Consider the following 23,609-nt stretch of genomic DNA (forward strand, 5'->3'; position numbering starts at 1 on the left):
AAGCCCCTTTTCCCCTCCCCCGCCCCAGTCCCCCCTGCTTCCCAGCCCGGAGCTCTGGGGAAGCCCCCGCCGAGAAGAGCCCGCCCCCAGAAGCGCGCCGCCGCGGGCCGTCGGGGCCGAGCCGCAGCCGAGCGGCCGTGGGCCTGGGAGGCGGGCGGAGACGCGGGCGCCCTCCCCGCTACGGCCCGCGTGAGGTGAGGCCACCTCCCGGCCGAGGGGGCGGGCGGCGCGGGCGGCCCGTGGGGAGGGGGCGTGGCGGCCGCGCGGACTGGCGGGCTGAGGCCCCCGGCCTGGGTTGTCTGCGTTGGAGCTTCGCGGGCCGGGGGCTGTGGGTCAGGGCCGGAGTCTCCGGTGAAGTATCGCCCCAGGCTAGAGACGCCCCGAGTGTGCGCAGGGGGCGCGGGGTGGAGGGCGGGGGGCTGGCACCACCTGTGGCCTGTGCGAGGCAGGCGGGGGGGGGGACCTAAAAACTTGAGCCCTTGTAGTGCTTGGGGGCGTCTAGCCCCATTTGTTTCTTGGGGCTCAGTTTTCCTTCGAGGATTGGAAAAATAGGAGGGGAAGGTGTTAGAGTGTTTCAAATTATGCGAGTGTCCGAATTTATTAGGGGACAGGGATTTGAGTTGGAACATACAGAGTCATGTTTCTGGAGCTTAGAAGTTGGGCCTACACTAAGCTCATAACTCACTGGAGCCTCTGAAAACTTCTCTATTTCGATTTATTGTAGAGCCCCAAATTTTCAACATGTATGACCGTTAGCTTAGTAATACCACAGAATATTTATTCAAAGTGAGTTGTATAATGATAGTGACCGAATAACAGCCCCAGAGGTTCATTAAACCAAAGAAAGGTGTGGGGAAATTTAAATTAGATTCCAATTGGATGAATGTTCTTGTATATGTATTTTTCAAACAAGTAAAATTGAGAAGCCTGCGTCCTGGCTTCTCGTGTTGGTAGGTAACATGGAGACTGGGGAGTAGGGAGGTGACAGATTCCACTTCAGGAATGTCGCAGATTTCTAGCATCTTATTGTATTTTTGGGTAGTCATATTGGTACTTGAATTAGTTTTGCTTTATTACTAATGCTTTTTTGTTTGTTTTCTTTCTCCCATATTTCCTTTATTTTTTCTTTTTGGAGCCTGGGGGATCAAAACTAAAACAGTTTAGTGGTGGTAAGTGGTAGGTTAGGTTAATTCAGTTCACTTTTTGTATTTTTCTTCTGTTGCTATTCTCTACAGGATTAAGAGAACTGGGAACCTTTCTTGAAGGTCTGATGAACTGGCAGCAAAAGTTAAATTTCAGAGTTGCAGTTCCATCTGTTTTTGTGTCCAATGTACGATGATACTGTAAATCTCCACAATTCAAAACAAAATTTAAAACATTATATATGTAAAAATAGGGTGCCTGATATTTTAATGGAAAAGGAGTCAAGAGGAGATGGCTTCTTTTCTCAAAATAAAAATCAGAGGCTTTGCAGGTGCTTTTAAAGCCTTAGATCTGTAGCACTCTTTGCCCTCAATATAAGCACTTGTCTCCTGGCTGTTCCTTGAACACACCAGGCACACTTCTGCTTCAGGGACAATGCACTTGTTCCCTGGATCACCTTTTCCTTATAAAGCTGCACAGCCTTGTCCCCTCACTTCCTTAGGCGTTTAGTCAAATTTCACTCTAACAGTGAAATTTCCTTGGCTATCTAAATTGCAAAATCCCTCCCCCACATACCTTTACTTAATTACCTATTCCACTTATCTGCTTTTTCTCTTTACCCCTTATCAACCTATAACATACTATATATTTTGTCTTCCCCATTAAGAAGCTTCATGAGAGCATAGTCCTGTTTTGTTAATTGCTCTACCCTCAGCACTGAGAATAGCACTTGACATGCAGTTGGCACTTGGGAAATAATTGGATAGGTGAGGAATTTTCTTTTTAAACTCTTTCATTGTCATGAATTTCTGGTCATGATTAGTTGTCCTTGGAGGTATGAAATAGATTTTCACTAGGTTGTAAGGTACTCATAAGAAATTGAGATGTTTTTCTGTCAGTTCTTGCCATTTATGTCTTTTGACAGTCTTGGGCTTTCAGGTCATTGAATGAAAACACTTCAAAGGCAAAGAGGATGGGGAATCTTTGGCATTGGTGGTCTTAGAGGAAGATTTATCTCAGATCCTAGATTTTTACCTAATGTTACAGGTTCTTCTCTTGAGTTTTGTCCACATCCCCAGTTAGACATCACCATCCTTACCTGTTTGGTCCCAAAGAGCTGAGCAGGCTAGTTCCACTTTGAATTTTTCAGTAGACTGAAGACGTTAGTATTTATAGTCCAGGCTGTGTGGGTTATGTTTTTTTTCCCATTTATGTGGAGACAGTTGAGCTCAAAAACTACAAGAATAGCTTTCTCTAACGTGGTAGAGTTTGGTTCTGGGGAACATCTGATCCTTTTTTTTTTTTTTTTTTTAACAAATCTGTTTTGGGGGGGGCATTTTTAGCAACTAAGTTCTATATTAAATCTGAGGATAGAAGGAGCAGGCTCTCTGAGTTCAGTGGATTATTCCTCATTTATTTTTTTCCTTGTTTCTTGATTGGTGCATTTTTCACCTTCCTTGACCTTCTGGCTAGAGTGATCTGGATGAGATTTCTCTTTGGGTTTAGGGCAGTCCTAGCAACTGTCCTCCAGTGTGGGAAAGCAAAGGGGTGAAGCAGTGCTTTAAATACTTTGTGGGAATGCTAGTGACACAGCCTAAGAAGTTGATTAAACCTTTGCCAGGACACTGAGAGCTGCCAGGCCAATGAGAGAACAGTTTTGGAGTGTTGGGGAGAATTGGGGATCTTGTATCTGGTGGACTGGATCTGGTTTGGATATTAGTATAAAGAAGTAATAGCATCATAAGTGTATTAATAGTTCTCATTTTGTGAATAATTTCTTACATGATTTAGGCAGATTGAGAAAAGACTTCTACCAAACTTCTGTTGTTCCCTTTTAAATCCTTTCACATAGTTTTTAGGAAGTATTTTTCAAGCCCCAGAGATAAACATCTATATGCCTTATCACCTCTTATAGATAGATAAATATTGAGTACTGATAATGGTTTAAGTGTAGGTCATGGTTTCTGAATGATGCAGTGCTTAATCCTGTGCCAGATTTCTTAATGAACTCAAGGGAAGCTTTCAGGAAAAAGATTTTTGGGAAGGAATAAAAAGTGTTGCATTTTGGTTACATGGTCCCAGGAAGTGCAGAGGAGAGACTTTGTGAAACTGTGTTGAAGGTTTTTCTATGCCTCCTTATAAGATTGGATTAGAGGCTCTGTCCCTCTGTGGAATGTGCTCCCAGTTTACAAGTAGGACAAATAACAAACAACTCATGGCTTTAATATGTGTGCATGAATACAGTTGGTGGGTCTAATTTTAGAGACCTTCTTTATACACAGTGGCCTCAGTGTGTTCCTCCAGCTGTATCCCTCTCACCCTGTATAGAGAACATTCCATTTGATGGTCTTTTAGTGGTTAACTTTTGTTCTTACCATGGTTGCCAATTTAGCAGTGTAGCACCTGTTCCATTTTGCCAATGAAGTTACTGTGTCCGTTCCTTCTTAAGTTTGAGGTTATTTCTGAAAACAGAGAGATAGGAAAGATTTCATGACTTTAATCTGTTTTGACTCCTCTTCGAGTTCCCTTAGATTTCCTTAGCATATATGTTTTCTCCAACACTTTTAAAAAATCGACGTTGAAAGCCTTGAATTATAATAATCTGCAGGGATTTCATTATTTTTACCTGGGATGTATGAAAGGCAAGATTCTGGAAAGCTTCTTAAATCCAAGTGTTCTTTTCACTTTTCTGCATGATCTCTTGTGAGTTGTTCAGTCCAGGTGTTTGAGCCCATGCTGGGAAAGCTGTTCCAGCTTTCTGATTTTGACAGTAAGTTTCCCAGAGTGCTTTCCTATACTTTTTAAAAAAGAACTGATCAGAGTGGGAATCCCCAGGCTAGAGATGAGAGAGGGGAAGGAGAAAAAGGTGCAAAAGCTTCAAGCAATCATGTTTTCCAGGAATCAAAACATTTTGTATTTTTAAAGGATTCATTTTATTGAATCCTTCCTCTTTATTTTGTTAACTACATGTATTCCTCTTTAGTTTGTTAACTACAAAAGCATCAAAAATCTTTTCATTTCCTTTAATTGCTTGCTTACTTGTCACACTGCGACTTTTCTAAATTGTCAAAAGTCTTCAATTTTTCCTAGAGAGTAATTTTTAGGTCTTTCTGGATATTTTCTTGGGGGAATTTTTTTTTTTTTTACATCAAAGATCTCAAAATCTTTTGCAAGCAAGTAAAAATGATAGTTTTGCACCCGTACAATTATTCTGAGGTCCCAAAAGATCTCAGCTTAAGTCTTTATCCTATAGAGCTAGAAGTGTAAGGATAATTGAGGTAATCAGCAGGTTTTAAAAGACCTCTGTTTCTAGTTGCTTTTTGTTGATTATGAGTCTGTAGTGGGAAAAGAAAGAGAAAATTGGTTTGCAAGCTAATCAGGTTCTATCTTGATCTTTTCAAGGTATTTTTGCTCCTACTGTTAGTCTTCTATACAATTCTTGTCTAATCTACAGAATATAGACAGACCGTTTTAACTTTATTAACTAGTTCCCTTTGCTACTTGGTCTATTATCTTCTTGTGTGGATGCTTTTGGTATATTTCATGGTGATAGTGTTTGTGTTGCAGTGTTTATTTTTGATAATCAAAACCACATTTCATATTTCAAAGCACTTTTCTCTTTTCTAAAAGCTATGGACCTTAAAGTGGCATCAGTGTTTATATTAAAAGACTAGATTTTCCAAGTATGCAGTTCATGTTTTTGTGTGGAAGCACTGTTTCTGTTGTATATGTCAGTTGTAAGAATTTATGTATAGTTTTGGTATGCGGGCAGCATTACGTGCTTCATCCCTTGGAGAAAGGTGGTTCAGACTTGCGAAAGCTTCTGTAAGCTTCTTAACAGAATCAGGAGTAATCAAGGCAGTATCAATCCAAACTTAATAGTGGATACATTTGAAGTACATTTTCTCCCTATACTCATAAATTGTTCTTTCTCCTTGCCCTTGCTATATATGATTCTGTGGGAAAAGGGAAGAAGAAAATCTAGGATAGTAACCAGATGATAACTTCTAGGAAACAGTGTGCTATATAAACATTCCAGGTGTTTTGGGTATCTCTGGCAAGTTGTCTTGGATGGCTTGAAAAACATTTATCTTTATAGTCTGTACGTCTCAGCCACTCTGATGGCTTCACTTAGCATCTATTATTATGATGATGGCTTGAAAAACATTTATCTTTATAGTCTGTACGTCTCAGCCACTCTGATGGCTTCACTTAGCATCTAATATTACGAGCTAATAATATGCGAGTCTCTGTCTCCAGTTCTGATCTCTTGCCTGAGCTCTAGGCTTGTTTATTTAGTGATCTGTTGAACATTTCTATATGACTGTCATACAGAACCTCAAGTTCAACATTACCAAAGCAATAATAATTTCTCCATAGAAATGTGTTCTTTCTCAGTTCTTTTTCTATTAACGATGCCACCTAGTTGTTTAAGCCAGAAACCTGGATCCAAACTTGAGTCCTTCTTACTCTTTAATGTGTATATTCATAAAGTTATATAGACTTTCATCTGTTCAGTCTCTCTTGAATCTTTCCATTTTTCTCCATTAGCACTGCCACTTCTTTAGTTCTGTAGACCATCATCTCTCATCTGGATAACTGATAGCTTTTAACTGGCCTTCCTGCCCTAGTCTTGCATCCAGTCTTTCGTTTAGTTCTGTACCCTTTAGCCAAAGAAAACTAAATCCGTTATTTTCTCCTGCAAAAACCTTTTACTGTCTTCTTCTTGCTCCTGGTATAAAGGCTAAACTTTTTTTTTTTTTTTTTTTTTTTTTTAGTGTCTGGGCACTTTATGTCACTTGCCTTACATTTTGCTGTTTTTTCTTTGCTTTCAGTTAGGCTTCAGCTACAGATTACTTGTTCTTTCACCCTTCCTCTTTTACCTTGCCTTCGGGATACACCATTGTTTCCCCTGAATGCCTCTCCACCCCAAAACAACAAAAACTAAAACCCTCACTGGTTTGGACATCATGTTCTGGATCCTTTCAGGGCATCTCTCAACCTCTCATTTTGTCTGCCTCTTTTGAACCTATTTCCATAAAAGCTTAGTTTCTCTTTGTCTTTACCTTACATATTTCTCTCTGCATATTTCATCCTGAGTTTCAGCTCATACTGAAGTTAAATTTGCTAGGATCATGATCTCTTCCTATGCTAAAAGAGCTCTATAGAGCATGTGATTTTCATCTTATTCCTCTACTAGCTGTAAGGAAAAGAATAGACAGGTGTATATTCTAGAGGTGTATGTTCTAGATTGTGGTTTTTCCAGTTGTTTCGCCACTCCTAACTAACACCATACCCAAGAGAGAATATTATTTAAGTCTTGGTTTGGGCCAGAGCAATACTAAGGCCAACAATTGAATTGCTGAACTAAGTTTTTGCCCTTGCCACCTGTACCATCAAGTTGTACTTTTCTCATCAAGTTATCGTCAGCCTTATATCATTTATCCCCCTTTCAAATTCTCCTTATTTTTCCTTCAGAGTTATTTGGTCTAAAATTTATTCTTTGTGTTTTACTCTCCATCCTAGCAGTGTTTTTGACTGTGGAGAAACGAGAAGACCAAGACAGTTTGCAATTGGAGTAGTTTCACTATATGATAGTGTAGGAATATTATTTCTTTTTTAACCAAATGACTATGATGGCTGAAAAATTAAGTTATTTAACTAGTAAAATAGGAGAACTTTTGAAAGAATACAAACCTGTTTGGTAAGGGAGTAAAATCAGAGCCAGTGCTTAAAACTTTGAATTTTTAACCCTGTTTGAAGTTCTCTGAGTCTTTTCTGAGTTAACCCTCGGTAACTCCGCTGAATAAGTGTCTTTATATGTAAAATGGAGTTGGTGGTCTGTTTCCTTTTAGGGTAGAGGAAAACAGGCTTTGGGAGATATCTCTGAAGATTAAGTACAGCAGTAATTCTTGATCCATCTATTGATTTAAAAGGTAAAGACTTGAGATTGAAGCTGCACTTAATGGATTCTCAGGCTAGCTTCAATATTTTATCCTACCCATAATTAGTAGATAAAATACAGAAGAGGGACAAAGAAGTATCTGCAGATATTAAAGGAGAATGCTTTCCATGTAGCTGAAAAGAGTTTGCAACTGTTTGGTGGTCACAGTCAGCAAGCATAGCCTACTTCCCAGAAGATGATCTGTGTTAAACATGATCAAATTATAAGTCTCTAAATAATGTTCTCCAGTGCTCTTAAATAACAGAACAGCATTGAAGTTAGTATTGGCGGAAAGTGGTGCTTAATTTCTGTGTGCTGTATTTCTCTCTTTTCTTTTTTTCTTGTTGCAATTAACCTTGCTTTCACTGTTTTTATGTGTCTTGCTTTCTTACAGGTTGGGCAATGGCAATTGTCTTTTCAATTTAGTAGACTGGGTGGATTCAGCCATAGGATCTATTTAGATTTGTAATGTTTTCTAAGCCATGAGAATCTTTTCTGTGTTCTCTATTCTATGCTTTCATTTATTGTTGACTTGTGTTTTGCTCAATGCCCACAGTAAGGGACACAAATTTAACTTTACCTGTGTATACAGACTATCTGTCACATGAGGCTCCCTGACAAGATTACAGATTTTTAATTAAGAATTATAGGCATTCATTGCCACTATGTCATTTTACCAACCCAACTTTTTTCATTAACACAGATGCAATTTATCTAACTTCTTTGGTGCATTATGAGCCTCTCTTATAGTATAAGCTTAGAAATCAGAGAAACTGTCAGTTTAGTTTTAGTTTGTGTTAGAAAAAAACATTGCTTATATGTTTTCTTCCCAGAACAGTTCTCTGTTAGAAGGTACCTCAGTTTCTGGTCCTTCTTCTTTTTTTTTTGGAGATCTTCAAGTCAGACTTGTAGAACTGCTTCCAAAGTAATACCTGACATCAAGAAATTTATGGAAAGAACAATTAAATGTTTAATAGATGTCCATTATTTGTTAGATATTGTGTTACATGCTAAAGATACCAAGATAAATTTAACATTGTCCATATCCTCAAGGAGCTTGTGTCTTATTACAAAAGACTAAATTAACTTACAAGGTCATAAGTGTTATAAGGTGGTGATAAAATTTAATATGAGAACAAGGAGGAGGGATTGTTAACTCTAAATGACAGAATCAGATTCCTCTTTCAGAGGAGGTAAAGTTTGAATTGAGTCTCAATGGACTAATTAATTCAACCAGCATATGAATAACTACGGTATTAGGTGCTGGGAGTATAAAATAATAAGACATAATTCTTACCTTCAAAGAGCTTAGATAAGTCAGTTAGCGATACTTCAGCCTAATGAATACTGAGCTAGAGGAATGCACAAAGTGCTTCAGAAGCACAGTGAAGATCTGGAAAGACTCTGTCAGTGGATGATGATCCAGCTGAATTTTGATAGGCTGACAGGAGTTAGCCAGGTGAAGTATGGGGAAGAGAGTTCTAGGGATGGGTTGCATATATAAAAGGTGGAGGTATAGAGCAGAACAGCATGATGCCTTTGACAAACTGCAAGGAGCAGGATGTACTTACACATGGGGTACTTACAGGGTTAGAGAAAAGACTAGAGAAGTAGGTAGGAACCTGATCTTGAAGGCCTTATTTGATAGGCTAAAAAGTTTAAATTTCGTATTAAACTATGAAAACTCTTCAAGGATTTTTTTTTTTTTAAGATCACTTTTTAGCAATTTGGGATCTAGATTGGGAAATAGATTGGAATCAGGTAGTCCAGTTTAAGGGCAGTAAAAATAATCCAGATAAGGGTCTAAAGTGGTCCTGCAGTTGCACAGGGATGAACAGATTCAAGAGATATTTAGTAGGTAGAATCTTTTAGACTTGGAGGTGTGTGTGTGTGTGTATATGTGTATGTTTTGGTGAGAGAGATGAACTCTTGGTTGACTCCTAGTTTTCTGTATTTCATCCCAGTGTGGATGGTAACATTATTTATGATCTTGGTAATATAGGAAGTTGCTTGTTTGGGAATAAATGTGAGGTGTTTGGTTTTGGATTGGTTGAATTTGAGGTACCTGTCAAGTCATGTGGAAATGTCTAGTAGGAAGTTAGATGTACCTGTGTGGAGTTGGAGAGAAAAATTGGGGCAGAAGAGTCATTTGGGAGTCAAAGTATATACATTGTAGTCAAAGTGATGGATTTGGGTCATCTAAGGATCATGTCAAAACTGAAGAGCTGAAGGCTGAGGAGCTTGGAGTACACTGACAGTTAAAAGTGTGACTGGTAACAGTGGAACCCTGGAAGAAAATTGTAGAGGCTAAGAAGGCAGTTGGAAAACCAATAAAGTGTGTGTGATAAGATCTTAGAAGAGAGAGTTTCAAGAAGAGGGCAGGCAGTCATGTTAGTTGTTGTATAAAGTTCAAGTATGATAAGGACGGGAGAGAACTTACCGTATTTAGCGCTCTAGTCATTGGTGACGTTGGTGAGAGCAGGGTCACTGGAGTGATGAAAGAGGCTAAATTGCATTGGGTTGAGGTATAAATAGGAGCGGGAAAGAAAAGGCAAATAAGCCCTGTTTTTCAAGATTACAAAGAGATGGAGAGGACAGTAGTAAGGGAATGTGGAGTTCAAGGAAGAGCTTTTTAAGATGAGAGACTCAAGCATATTTATATGTTTGGGTATGAGCAAGACAATAGAAAGCGGTGATAATGGAGTGAAATCCTTGAGCATGTGGAGAAGACGAAACCCAGAACAAAGATAAAATTATAGTTATCTCTTTAAGATAGAAGGAAGAGTAAAGGAAGGGGTGGGGACATGTGTTTGGTGTTTGGACAAAGGAATTTGAGGGAGCTCTTGCTTTAGGGATTAGTAGTCCTTGTAATATAGATTTCTCCTTTTGAGTTAGGGGGCTGGTGTGTTAAGAGTAAAGAGGCTTGGTAAAATAGGGGCCTTGAGAAGGGAGCCAAATTTGAATAGCTGTTGAGAGAATGGGAGGAATAGCTGACGGGGGTATGTATGTATGGCTAGACAGGCAAAGGTAGGATGGGGAGGTGAAAAGTAGAAAGGCTTTTCAGGCAGATAGAATAGCCTCGCCAAAGACAGGAGTACTAAAGAATGTGATATGTGTGGAGAGGTAGCAGCATTTTGAATGGCTGGAAAGATATATGTAGAGCCTGATTTTATGGTAGGCTTTAAGAGCTATATTAAAGAATATGGACTATTTTGAGGCAAAGAGGGACCTCTAAAGATTTTATTCAGAAAAATGAAATGATTGTTTTACAGAGGTAACTATGGTAGCAATTTGGAGAAATACAGGCTATTTAGAGTAAAGGGAGAGACACTGGGTATGAGGCTGTTGTCTTAATCCATGCATAAGATGTTGAAATCAAGATAGACCATAGTATGCTGGGTAAGAAACAAACCCCAAATCTCAGTAGCTTGAAACAGCAGATTTATTTCTTACTCCATACTACACATCCATCAAGGATAGGTTAGAGACTTTTAGTTGTTCAGGGATAGAGGCCAACAGAGCAGCTCCATTGAGACCATAGCCAGTTGAAGGCAAAAAAGGACTCTGGAGGTATTGCAACATTAACTAAATTGTCTGCCCAGAAGTGCTGGGAGTGAAGAAGAGGGGACAGGACCTGAGAAGATCAGATGGATCCAGGGGATGGTGCCAGAAATTAGAGATTAGTTAAATGCAGGAGGAGAGGGAAGGAATTGGGAATAGATAACTTCTGTCTCGGGTTGCTGGGTGGTGTTGCTGAGATAAAGGGGCAGATTTTAGGAGTATCTACATAAAGCAGATATTAACAGACCTAAAGAGAGAAATAGATAGCGATACAATAATAGAGGGACTTCAGTACCCCACTTTCATCAATGGATAGATTATTCAGATAAAACATGAATAAGGAAACATTGGCTTCAAGTAACAAATTAGAATAGATGGACATAACAGACATGTATAGAACATTCTATCCAAAAGCAACAGAATACACATTCTTCTCAAGTGCATATGGAACATTCTCCAGAATAGATAATATGTTAGCCCACAAAATAACATAATAAATTTAGAAGATTAAAATTATATCAAGATTCTTTTCTGACCACGATGGTATGAAACTAGAAATCAATTACAAGAAGACACCTGGAAACTTTACAAATGTGTGGAGATTAAATAGCATACTACTTATCAGTGGGTCAAAGAAGAAATTAAAAGAGAAAAAAAAAATCCCAGAGACAAATGAAAATGGAAATATGCCAAATAAAATACAAAACCGGTCAGATACAACAAAAGCAGTTCTAAAAGGGAAGTTCATAGTGGTAAAGCCTACATTAAGAAATGAGAAAGATCTCAACCTAATTTTATGTTTCAAGGAACTAGAAAAAGACAAACTAAGCCCAAAGTTAGTGTAAGGATGAAAATAACAAATATCAGAGCAGAAATAAATGAAGACTAAATGATAATAGAAAAGAACAATGAAACTAAGCTGGTTTTAAAAATAAATAAAATTCTTAAACCTTTAGCTAGACTCACCAAGAAAAAAAGAGGACACAAAATCAGAAACAAAAGAGGAGACATTACAACTGATTCCACAGAAAAGCAAAGGATAGTAAGCGACTACTATGAACAGTTATGCACCAACAAATTGGACAACCTAGAAGAAATGGAGAAATTCCTGGAAACATACAACGTACCTAGACTGAGTCATAAAGAAATGGAAAATCTGAACAGACCCATTACTAGTAAAGAGATTGAACCAGTAATCAGAAACCTCCCAATGTACAAAAGTTCAGGACCTTATGATTTTGCTAGTGAATTCTACCACACATTTAAAGAAGAATTAATACCAATTTTTCTTAAACTCTTCCACAATTTAGAAGAGGAGAAAGTACTTCCAAACTTATTGTATGAGACCTGCATAACCCTAATATAAAAATCAACAAGGACACTGCGAGAAAATTACAGGCCAATATCCCTGGTAAACATAGATACAGAAATCCTTGACCAAAAAAAAAAAATAATAATAATAATAATAATAATTATTAGCAAACCGAATTAACACATTAAAAGGACCTACACCATAATTACTACACCAAATCCTACACCAAAGTGGGATTTCTTTTGGGTGCAAGGATAGTTCAGCATTTGCAGATCAATTAATGTGATACACCATATTGACAAAATGAAGGGTAAAAGTCGTCATCTCAACAGATGCAGGAAAAGTATTTGACAACAGTTGATATCTATAATAAGAACAAAGTGGGTATAGAGGAAATGTTCAACATAATAAAGGCCATATATTACAAGCCCACAGCTAACATATTCAGTGGTGAAAAGCTGAAAGCTTTTTCCCGCCATTTTTATTCAACATATTGGAAATTCTAGCTGGAGCAATTAAGCAAGGAAAAAAAATCAAATTGGAAAGGAAAAAGTAAAGCTGTAACTATTTGCAAGTGACATATAGACAAGACCCTAAACATTCTACCAAACTGTTACAACAAATAATTTAGTAAAGTTGCTGGATCTAGAATCTACACAAATTAGTAGTGTTTCTATGTATTGATAATGAACTATCAGAAGTAGAAATTAGGAAACCATACCATTTATAATTACATCGAAATGAGTAAAATGCCTAGGAATAAATTTAACCAAGGAGGTGAATGACCTGAAAGCCATAAGGTATTGATGAAAAAATTGAAGACACAAATAAATGTAAAGATACCCATGCTTACGGAATGGAAGAATTAATCTTTTTAAAATGCCCATAGTACCCAAAGCAATCCACAGATTCAGTACAATCCCTATCAAAATTCCAATGGCATTTTTCACAAGATAGAACAGTCCTAAAATCAGTATGCAACTACGAAAGACAGTGAATAGCCAAAGCAATTTTGAGAAAGAACAAAACTGGAGGCATCACACTTTCTGATTTCAAACTCTATCACAGAGCTATAGTAATCAGAATATTATGGTTTTAGCATAAAAGCAAGACACAGATTAATGGAACAGAATAGAGAGCACAGAAATAAACCCATGTATATATGGTCAATTAGTTGATGACAAAGGAGCTAAGAATACACAGTGAGGAAAGGATAGTCTTCAAGAAATGGTCTTAGGAAAACTGGACCACTATCTTACACCATGCACAAAAATTAATTTAAATGGATTAAATACTTGAATTTAAGACCTGAATATAAAACTCCTTGAACAGAAGCTGTGAGCTTCTTGACATCTATCTTGATACTTTTTTTGGATTTGACACCAAAAGCAAAGGCAACAAAAGCAAAAATAAACAAGTGGGACTATATCAGATTAAAAAACCTTCTGCACAGCAAGGGAAACAAATCATCAACAAAATGAAAGGACAACCTACTGAATAAGAAGAAATATTTACAAATATATCTGATAAGGGCTTAATATCCAAAATATATAAAGAATTCATACAACTTAATTGAAAATAATCTGGTTAAAAAATGAGCAGAGGAACCGAATAGACATTTTTCCAAAGAAGACATACATATGGGCAACAGGTGAAAAGGTTCTCAGCACCACCAGTCATCAGGGAAAAGCAAATCAAAACCACAATAAGATACCACTCACACTTAGAATGGCTATCTTCAAAAAGACGAGGTAAATGTTGGCGAGGATATGGAGAAAAGGGAGCCCTGCTGCACTGTTGGAGAGAATATAAATTGGTATTGCCACTATGGGAAAAAACAAAACAAAACAGTGTGGAGGTTCCTCAAGAAATCAAAAACAACTACCATACGACCCAGCAATCCCACTTCTGAATATATATTTGAAGGAAATGAAATCACTATCAGGATAAGGTATCTGCTTTCCCATGTTCATTGCAGCATTATTCCCAGTAGTCAAGACAAACAACCTAAGTGTTCAGCAACAAATCAATGGATAAAGAAAATGTGGATACACATACATGCATATGCAATACAATGGAATATTATGCAGCCATAAAAAAGAAGGAAATCCTGTCACTTGCAACAACATGGATGGAAGATGGACCTTGAGGGCATTTTGCTAAGGGAAATAAATCAGAGAAAGACAAATATTGTGTAATCTCACTTGTGTAGAATCTAAAAAAAGAAAAAAGAAAAACAACTCAGATACAGAGAGCAGACTGGTAGTTGCCGGAGGCAAGGGGTGAGGGGTGGTGAAATGGGTGGACAAAAGGTAAAAACTTCTAGTTATGAAAAAAATAAGGCTTGGTTATGTAATATACAGCATGCTGACTATTGTTAATAATACTATATTGTGTATTTTGAAAGTTGCTAACAGTAGATCTTAAAAGTCCTCATCACAAGGAAAAAATTTCGTGAATGTGTCTGGCGATAGTGCTTAACTAGACTTATTGTGATCATTTTGCTGTACATATATTGAATCATGTTGTACAGCTGTAACTAGTAAAATATACATCACTAAAAAATAGGGACAATTTTGGGGTTAGAGGAGTGTTGGTAGAGAGTTTACTTTTGGAAATGTATAGCAGCTAGTTGTTTAATCTGCAGCTGTAGAGAGAGGCAGGGGTATTTAGGTTTTAGAGTATACTGTACACGAATGGGGTTTAATCTGTGATAGGGTAGGAGATCACCTTTGGCAAACAGAGTGATGAGAGAGTGGAGATGAGGCCCCAGGAAATACCAGAATTTAAGAGGCACTTTTACAGCCCGATGTCATTGGATTTTAATATAAAGACTGACATTTTTGGGACTAAGGCAGCCTATGCCTGTTCCTGACACTTAACTCACTAATGTCCTGAGGAAGGAGTAGATGTGAGCTTTGAGAAGCTGCTGCTTTGACCATTTGACAGATACTTCAGAGTATGTTAGCTCTATTATTTGTGCTAATGGTAGATTTATTTTTATAGGTTCTTAGATGGAAGACAATTTTTTTTTCTTCTTCTGGATGTCTTAAACGACAAATGTTTATTTTCTCCCAGTTCTTGAAGCTGGAAGTCCAAGATCAGAGTGCTAGCATGGTTAGGTTCTAGGGAGGACTCTCTTCTTGGCTTGCAGGTGGCTGGCTTCCTTCTCGCTGTGTCCTCAGAGAGTGGAGAGAGTGCTCTGTGGCATCTCCTCTTAGAAGGACCCGTGGATTAGGAACCCACTCTTTTGACCTCATTTAACCATAATTACTTCTGTAAAGGCCCTATTTCCAAGTAGTCATGTTGGCAGTTGGGCTTCAATATATAAATTTTGGGGGAGAGTGCAAACACTAAGTCTATAAACACCACCTGAATGAAGCTCCCCATGAATCTCGCCATTCCTAAAAGTAGGATGACTAGGTGCTATGCAACATGAAGCTACCGGCTCTGAAGTAGTCATGTGAAAATAGCTGAACCTAAATTTAATCAAGCCTTTACATTTAATTTCCTGATTCAAAAAAATCAACGGATATAGTGGGGATCCATTAAAGGGGACCAGATAGGAAAGATTTTCCACTTTGCAGGCCATATAGCTTATCACAGCTACTCACCTCTGCCCTTGTATGGCAAAAGCAGCCATGGACACTATGTAAATGAATGGGTACAGCTGTGTTCTAGTAAAATCTTATGGATACTGACATCTGAATCACATATAATAGTCAAGGGTCACAAATTATTATTTTGATTTTTTTCCAATTATTTGAAAATGTTACAACCATTCTTAGTTTGCAGGCTATACAAAAACATGGTTGTAAATCATACCTGACATTTGTATCTAGAATATATAAAAAACTTAAAACTCAATGATAAAAAGACAACCCAATTCAAAAATGGACAAAGGATTGCAATAGACACTTCTCCAAAGAAAATATACAAATAGCCAAGAAGCACAGGAAAAAAATATTCCATATCTTTAATCATTGAGAAAATGCAGTCAAAATCACAATGAATACCAGTTCATACTGACTGTAGTCAAAAAGTCAGATCATAACAAGTGTGGAAAAACTGGAACCCTCATACGCTGAGGGTGGGAATATAAAACGGAGTAGCCAATTTGAGAAAGTCTAGCAGTTACTCAAAAGGTTAAACATAGAGTTAGCATATGATCTTCATAGCAGCATTATTTATAATAGCCAAAAAGTGGAAACAATCCAGATATCTTATCAGTTGATAAATAGATAAACAGAATATCTACATTGTACAAAGGGATAGTATTCAACCATGAAAAAAATGAAGTACTGATAGATGCCACATGAGAGAAGCCAGACAAAAAATGATTGAAATGGAATATATTTTAATTTGTTTGAATTTGGATATGTTTGGTAATTCACAAAGTTTTAATAAAGTTATTGTAGCCTGTAAACTAGTTGGCAAGACAGGGTCTAAAAATAGGTTCAGTTTTTCCATACTTACAAGAGAGTTAAGTGAACAAAGAATATATCGTGAAAGCATAGTAGTACATATTAGATCATTTAATCCTCAGAGTAATAATTCCCATGGAGTACCGTATTATCCCTATTTTACAGTTGATGCTTAGGGAGTGTCTAAGTCTGTCTGGCTGCTATAACAAAATACCACAGACTGGCTGGTTTATCAGCAGGAATTTATTTCTCAGTTCTAGGCTGACAAATCCAAGATCAAGGTACCGGGATCGTCACATTCTGGTGAGGGCCCTTTTCCTGGTTCATAGCCACTGTGTCCTCACATGGTATAAGGGTATAGGAATTTCTCTGGAGCCTTTTTTTTGAAGGCACTGAACCCACTCGTGAGGACTCTGCCCATGTGACCTAATCACCTCCCAAAGGCCCCGCTTCCTAATACTATCACCTTTAGGGGCAGGATTCAACATACGAATTTTGGGAGGACACATTCAGACTATAGTCGAGAGGTTACGTTAGGTTATTTGTCCATCATCATGCAGCCAGAACATAACCCAGTTTCATGCAGAATCACCAAATGGAATTGCTTTTCAGGACACAGTAAAATTTATGCTGGATAGCCAAGAGTTTGCATTAATGTTGCTGCTGCTGCCTTTTTTTTTTTTTTACCCCAACTTTATTTCATAGAATTTCGAACCTATAGAAAAGTCGAAAGAGTGATACAGAGAATACCGGTATAACTTTTACTTATATTTATCAAATATTTTGTCACATTTGTGCTCCCACACTTTTTATTTACCTCTCTTCACCTCTCTCCCCCACTTCCCTCCCTACACATATTTACATTATTTTTTTAAATTGCGTATTAGGAAATTATAGACATCAGGAAGCTTCACCACAAAATTTCTTAAGCATTTATAACCTAAAAACAAGGTGTTTTCCTATATTACCATAACATTATTATCAGAGTCATCACATTTAAAGTATCTTACAGTAACATAATATATAGTCTATATTAAAATTTCCTCAGTTATCTCAATAATCGAGATACTGCTTTGTAACTCTCCTTCCAATCCTGGATTTATTCAAGGATCATGCATTTAATTGTCATGTCTTTTTAGTCTTTTAATTCAGAGCAATTCTCTTTTCCTTTTCCCGTTGATATTTTTGAAGAGCCCAGGCCAGTTGTGTTGAAGAATGTTTTATAATTTGGGTTTGTCATGTTTAGATTCAATGTAAACATTTTTGGCAAGAAGATATATGCTTCTCTGCACATGATGTTACTTTGTCCCATTATTGGTGTTATTAAGTTTGATCATTTACTTAGTGCCAGCTACATTTCTTTTTTGTAAAGGTAACTTTTTGTAATTAAGAAACAATTTATAGGGCGAAACCTTTATTGCATGACTTGTTCCCCAATATTGTACCTAGTGGTCTTAACATCGATTGCCTGAATCAGTTATATTGGTGGTTGCAAAATGTTGATTTTTTTCTTCATTTTGTCTGCATTTACTAATTGGTGTTTTTCTATGAAGAAGAGGTTGACTTCTCCCCACCCTTTTTTGTTTTCGAAGATCACTATAGATTTGGTATTTAAAAAAAAAATCAGTATGTTACAATCCATTGCTGTCAGTATTAAAAGTACCAACAATACTCATATCAAATACAGCAATTGTCATAATTTGGTTAATGGTATAAGGGTATAGGAATTTCAAACTGACTCCTGTATTATCCTTTTGACATGTCCAAATCAGATTTTGAGCACTTTCTTACACTCTGACACAACTAGGTGTTTCAGACTCATGTTGTACTTTACTTGCTCCAGACCGGGAGTCAGTCATTTCTGCAAGGAACCCTGATTCCTTTAGTGGGGATGGTTCCATTAAAAAGAAACTGTTTCTTCTTCTTAATTAATAATCTGTTCTTTGCTATCTTCAGGGATCAATTTCCGGTAAAAAAAAAAAAAAAAAATGGATTCCAGATGCAAGGCCCTTCTGTGTTTTCCTAGATGTACTTGATAATAAAATATCTAAACTGAGTTATTTCTCAGAATCAAGTGAGTTATCGGCAGCTATGATATCTTGTTATGGGAAATGGGTATTGAGTAGAAAATTGGTATTGTACTGATGCTTCACTTAAAATGGGGTTATGTCCCAATAAACCCATTGAAAGTTGAGAATGCATTTAATACACCTACTGAACAGTGTAAGTTAGCCTTCTCTACCTTAAATGCGCTCAGAACACTTAAAATATTAGCCTACAGTTGGGCAAAATCATCTTGCTGCCACTGCCTACCATCACAAGAGAGAATTGCTAGACCATGAAAAGACCAAAATTCAAAGTATGGTTTCTAGTGAATGCATATTAGTTTCTCATTGTGAAGTTGAAAATTGTTAAGTCAAACCTTCATAATTTTGGGACCATCTGTGTTGGGTTTTCCCCTAACTTGATGACATTTGAAGGTGAAAATAAGTTTTTATATCCATCTTACTCTCATGTAATCCCAGCTTTTTCTTCCTGTGGTATAGTCACTTAAAGGTTGTTTCCTTCTTTTAATCTTCTGCTGTCTGAATTAAAATCTCCTTAGAAAGGACTTTCATACTTCATGCTTTGAACCTGAACTTATATTTGTCTACATGTATATTTTACATATTGGTCAATGCATACAACCTGAGAAACACATGGAATTGGGGTGTCTGTTCTGTGGAACATTTCTTTTGGAGTATGGGTTTTTGGCTACTTAGGAGGTCTGATGTTTTAAAAAATCCAAAATAGGATTAGCCTTAGAATTGGGATCTGGTATACCCAGTCACTTTTGGTCCAACAGATTGAGAATGTCCTATTCTGGGGCACTATATGAAACCAGACATGTCATTCCCTTCCACAAAAACATTTTGCACTGAAGGGGAAACCTGTTAAATCTATCTGTATGGTCCTTTGACGTGGAAACATAAATAAGCTGTAAGAAAGGGATAATGTGTTTTAACGTGTTCTGTCGAAATATTTAAAATCCTGCCTGTTATCCCTGTGGAAGAAATATAGAATATATTTCTGGAGGGGGGAAATTGGTCATTTCCAGAAGTTATAGATAATATTTTACTTAACACTAGACTAACCTATCTGTTGATTATATGGCTTATATATTTATGTGGATGACTGCTCTAAGATTACTTAAGAAATTAGCTGCCTGGCAACATAAAAGTACAGATATTAAAATGAATTGCATGCCTTCCAAACTATATCTATTACTTGGCTAAATTTAGAACCATGTAGAACTCCTGTAGAATTGAAATCGCTGGGGATTTTAATAGTCAAGACAGAAAATATTCAGCTTTTTGGCGTGAGGAAGAAGAAAGGTGTAGCTTCAAATTAATTGTTGCACTGTCACCCAGACTACTTAATTAAGACACAGAGTCCCCTGAAAAGTCAGAACTGTTCTGAGAATTTTATGTCATTGTTGCTGAAAACTTGTTAGAGCCTAGGTCCTGGGTGTAAAAGAGATAAATTTTTTTCCCTCCTAGGTGAATTGATGGAGGCTATTTACTATCCTTTCCTCAGTCTCCCCAAATTATCTTTGATATGTGCAGTTCTTATACTTCACTTGAAAGGATGAGGTAGTATACCTGAGCTAGAGATCAGGTGAGCATTACACTTGGGTACTCATGGGTAAATTTTATGACACTGGAATTGTTTTGCATGTGTGTAAATTCAGACTAGTGTAGAATATTTTGAAGAGAAACTTAGTTATGTCATTTGTAATGTGAAAATCTTTTGATGGAGTTAGGTGGGACTGTAACATAAGAAACAACAAATAAAAGAAATGGTTATTTTGACTGACTAATCTTAATATAGTTAAAAAGGAGTAAGATTTTACATAGCATGAATATGATGTGTTTACTATCTGTTTTGACAATCGAAAATGTAGGATTTTGTTGCTAGAAATTTTAAGGACACTGGAAAAAATGCCAAAGAATTATTTATAAACCAAGAAAAACCCGAAAAATGAAAAAAAAAATTTTTTTTTGGATCCTGGATTTATACAAATTGTGATATGTTTAAAATTGAAAAACAAAATCTACATATTACTCTCATTGTATTGAGCCCACGTGCTTCTCCCCACCCCGTTTTCTTCCTGCTGGGGCTTCCATCCTTGGAGAAATGAGTTGCCCTCATGGGACTTTCTGTTTAGTGAGTGAGGCAAAATGTTACGAATGAGAGGTTATCTTTACTTACAAACAACATGGATTTCTCATATAATTAGAGGGAAAAAATCAGTTACTTAAAAATATTTTCTAAAAGGATAAAGGGGCTATAAATTAACTCTTAAAATTTCTATGTATTCCAATAGACTTGTTCTGCAGTGGTCTTGATTTGGCTCTAGTTAGGAGGTGAGTTTCCTGTTTTTTTGGCTATTTCTTTGGATAATTTCTCTCTATATCACAGGTGAAATTTTTGTTAAATCAGTTTAATATATTTAATCAGTTACTTAGCTAAAAAAATTTCTGTTTAAACCTAATGATATATAATTCTGTTTCTGTGAAAGAGTATAAATATGCCCATTTGAACTTTGGGAGGAAAAGCTTGTGCTTATTATTAGCTTGCCTTAACTTACTGGAGACTTGACATTTTGATCTCACAAAAGGTATCTCTGCAAAATTTGAAATAATTTATACTTTTACTAGACTAGAAACTTCATTTTAACACAAAGTAGCCCTTGGGGTGACAGAGAAGAATTGCACTTTTTTCCCCATGGGTTCCAGAATTGTTCAGAGACAGCTCGAGTGCCATATAAAGTCTGTGGGTTCCAAATTTTTTGTGTACTAAAGGACCTTACTGGCTAGCTGTGGAGATAAACTGGGAATGTTTAATGATCAGAACAACAATAGATATAATGGATTAGATTCTGTAATATTAACAGAATGGAATGGAATTTAGTTGCGTCTAATTGTGTATGCAAACCTGAGAAAGAAGAGACAAGAGATAGAGAAAGGTAGGGAAAAGGTAGGAATTGAACTGGATTTTTATTATGGAAATTTTTAAATATTCAAAATCAGTGAGAATAGTAAAGTGAACCCACATATATAGTTACTAGTTTATGGCTAATCTTGTTTGATCTGTACGCCTACACCACCTGTTTTCTGATTATTTTGAAGCAAATCTGTGATTTATTGTTTAATCCATAAATACTTCAATATATGTCTCTAAAAATAGACTTTAAAAAACATAATACCAATACCATTCGCACATGTAAGAAAACAATAATTCCTTAATATTAAATATCTGATATTCATATTTCCCTGATTTATCATAATTTTTAAAACAGCCTATATGTTTAAATAGGATCCAAATAAAGTATGCACCTTTTTGTTGGTCAATATATCTTTAAAATCTCTTAATCTAAAAGATTTCCCCTCCTTTTTTTTTTCTTCACAATTTATTTGTTGAAAAAACTGTATCATCTGTTCAGTAGACTTTCCCACAGATGGATTTGGTGATCAGCATAGTGATGTCATCTAACATGTTTCCCTGTCCCCTGTATTTCCTTCAAACTGGCAGTTATATTTAGAAACTTGATCAGATTCAGATTCACTGTTTTTGGTTAGAATACTTTATAGTGTATTTACATTAGGAAGAAGTGTGTGACTTCTATTAGTCTCTTTTTTTTATGATGTCAGCAGCCATGGAGATCATTGTCTATACCCCTTACTTCATTAAACTTCACAAGGGATTACAAAATGGTGATTTTCAAATTCTACTTCTGAATTTATTTTAGCTAAAATACTATTATAAGGAGATATATCCTCTCATCACCTATTTGGTTACTCTGAGGTACAACTTGTATAGGAAAGGCAAGACAAATGTTTGAGTCTTTTAATTAACAGTTATTACCATTTTCAAAATAATGTGTTTGCTCACTAACATTCTGCAAAGGTGACTGATAAGTTTCATTTTAATAGTCATTATGAACCGTTTATGCCAACATCAGCTTCATCTCTATTGATATCTCATTGATTGGCTTACCTTGGCAAAGAGTATCTGGATACTCTTTGATAGCTTCTTTGTTTTCTCGCTGACATGATATTCTGAGATCATCTGTTACTTTTCTATTTCTGCGTTTGTTTTAGTCATTGCCCCTAAAGCCTTAGTTTCTTTATGGGGAAATGATGTTTCGAGACCACGGTCTGTGTGCAAGAGTAGCTGTTTGCTTAGTGGGCTGGTCATTGTTTCTTGCCATTTTCAGGGAACAGGGCTATGAAATAAGGTGGCTTTTTAAAAAGTGTATCACCAACTCATATCAATATTCCCCATTCACAGTCAGAACTATAGATTTTTTTAATTTAACACCTTCAGTCTTACAGATATTTGCATTTTTCGGATTACAAAATAATATGTACTCATTGTAAGAAATTTAAATAAATCGAAAGAATATAAGGTAAAAGGTGAACATCCTGCCCTACCCTAGAATCACTAGTTAACCATTTAACATAATTAACTCAATAGGCTTTATAGTGGGTATCTTTTTTGTCAATTATAGATAACTGGTTTAGGCAGTTAAAATTTTGGAATCATTTTGGGGCTAGAGAAAAGTATGATGAGAAGTAATTCCCTATGTCAAATGAAGATTCTTACACAGTTTATATTTACTTTTTGAATTGGTATTACACATATAAGGTTCAAAATTCTAAGGATAGAAGTACAGTGAAGTTCTTGCTCCTTTCATCTAAACTGTTCAGTTAAAAGTACATCAATAATTTCTTTATTCTTGTTTATATCTATAGAGTATTACAGGATATGTATGTCCTGTTTATTTTATCACTGTCTTACTAAATAGCATTTTGATTTTTTCCGTCTTTTGCAGTTACAAATGGTGCTGGATGAATAACTGCACATATATCATTTTACATATTTAGAATAATAATTATTAAGATAAACTTCTAAAGGTGTATATTTTTGTAATTTTTATGGGTATTGTAAAGTTGCCTTCCAAAATATATGCAGTTTACATTTCAACCAGTTATTGATTCAAGATTTGGGAAAGAAGGTTTAGTTATGGTGCATTATACAAAATCACCAATTTTTTATTCATGTATGTTTACAGTGGAGCACTCAATATTGGATTGGATTTTAGCCTTGTTCCTTAAACACACCATTGAGTGCCTCTGAAGGAATGTAGTCTTTGCTCTCCATTGTAAGCAAATACAGCAGA

The 23,609-nt window shown here is 36.5% G+C and overlaps 1 protein-coding gene across 6 annotated transcripts in view; it reads left to right on the forward strand.

The window, feature by feature from the left end:
* Positions 1–23,609, forward strand: part of R3HDM2 (R3H domain containing 2) — a 128,309-nt gene continuing 104,700 nt past the window's right edge. For 3 of the 6 annotated variants that reach the window (XM_036235789.1, XM_036235791.1, XM_036235796.1), the window contains exon 1: positions 148–194. The gene's annotated coding sequence lies outside the window, so the exon portion shown is untranslated. Of the gene's footprint in view, positions 195–23,609 lie in introns of all 6 variants that reach the window. The other 3 variants (XM_036235797.1, XM_036235801.1, XM_036235786.1) reach the window with 3 other exon arrangements.

Source organism: Rousettus aegyptiacus, unplaced genomic scaffold, assembly GCF_014176215.1.
Source record: "Rousettus aegyptiacus isolate mRouAeg1 unplaced genomic scaffold, mRouAeg1.p scaffold_m13_p_2, whole genome shotgun sequence".
Taxonomy (NCBI): Eukaryota; Metazoa; Chordata; class Mammalia; order Chiroptera; family Pteropodidae; genus Rousettus; species Rousettus aegyptiacus.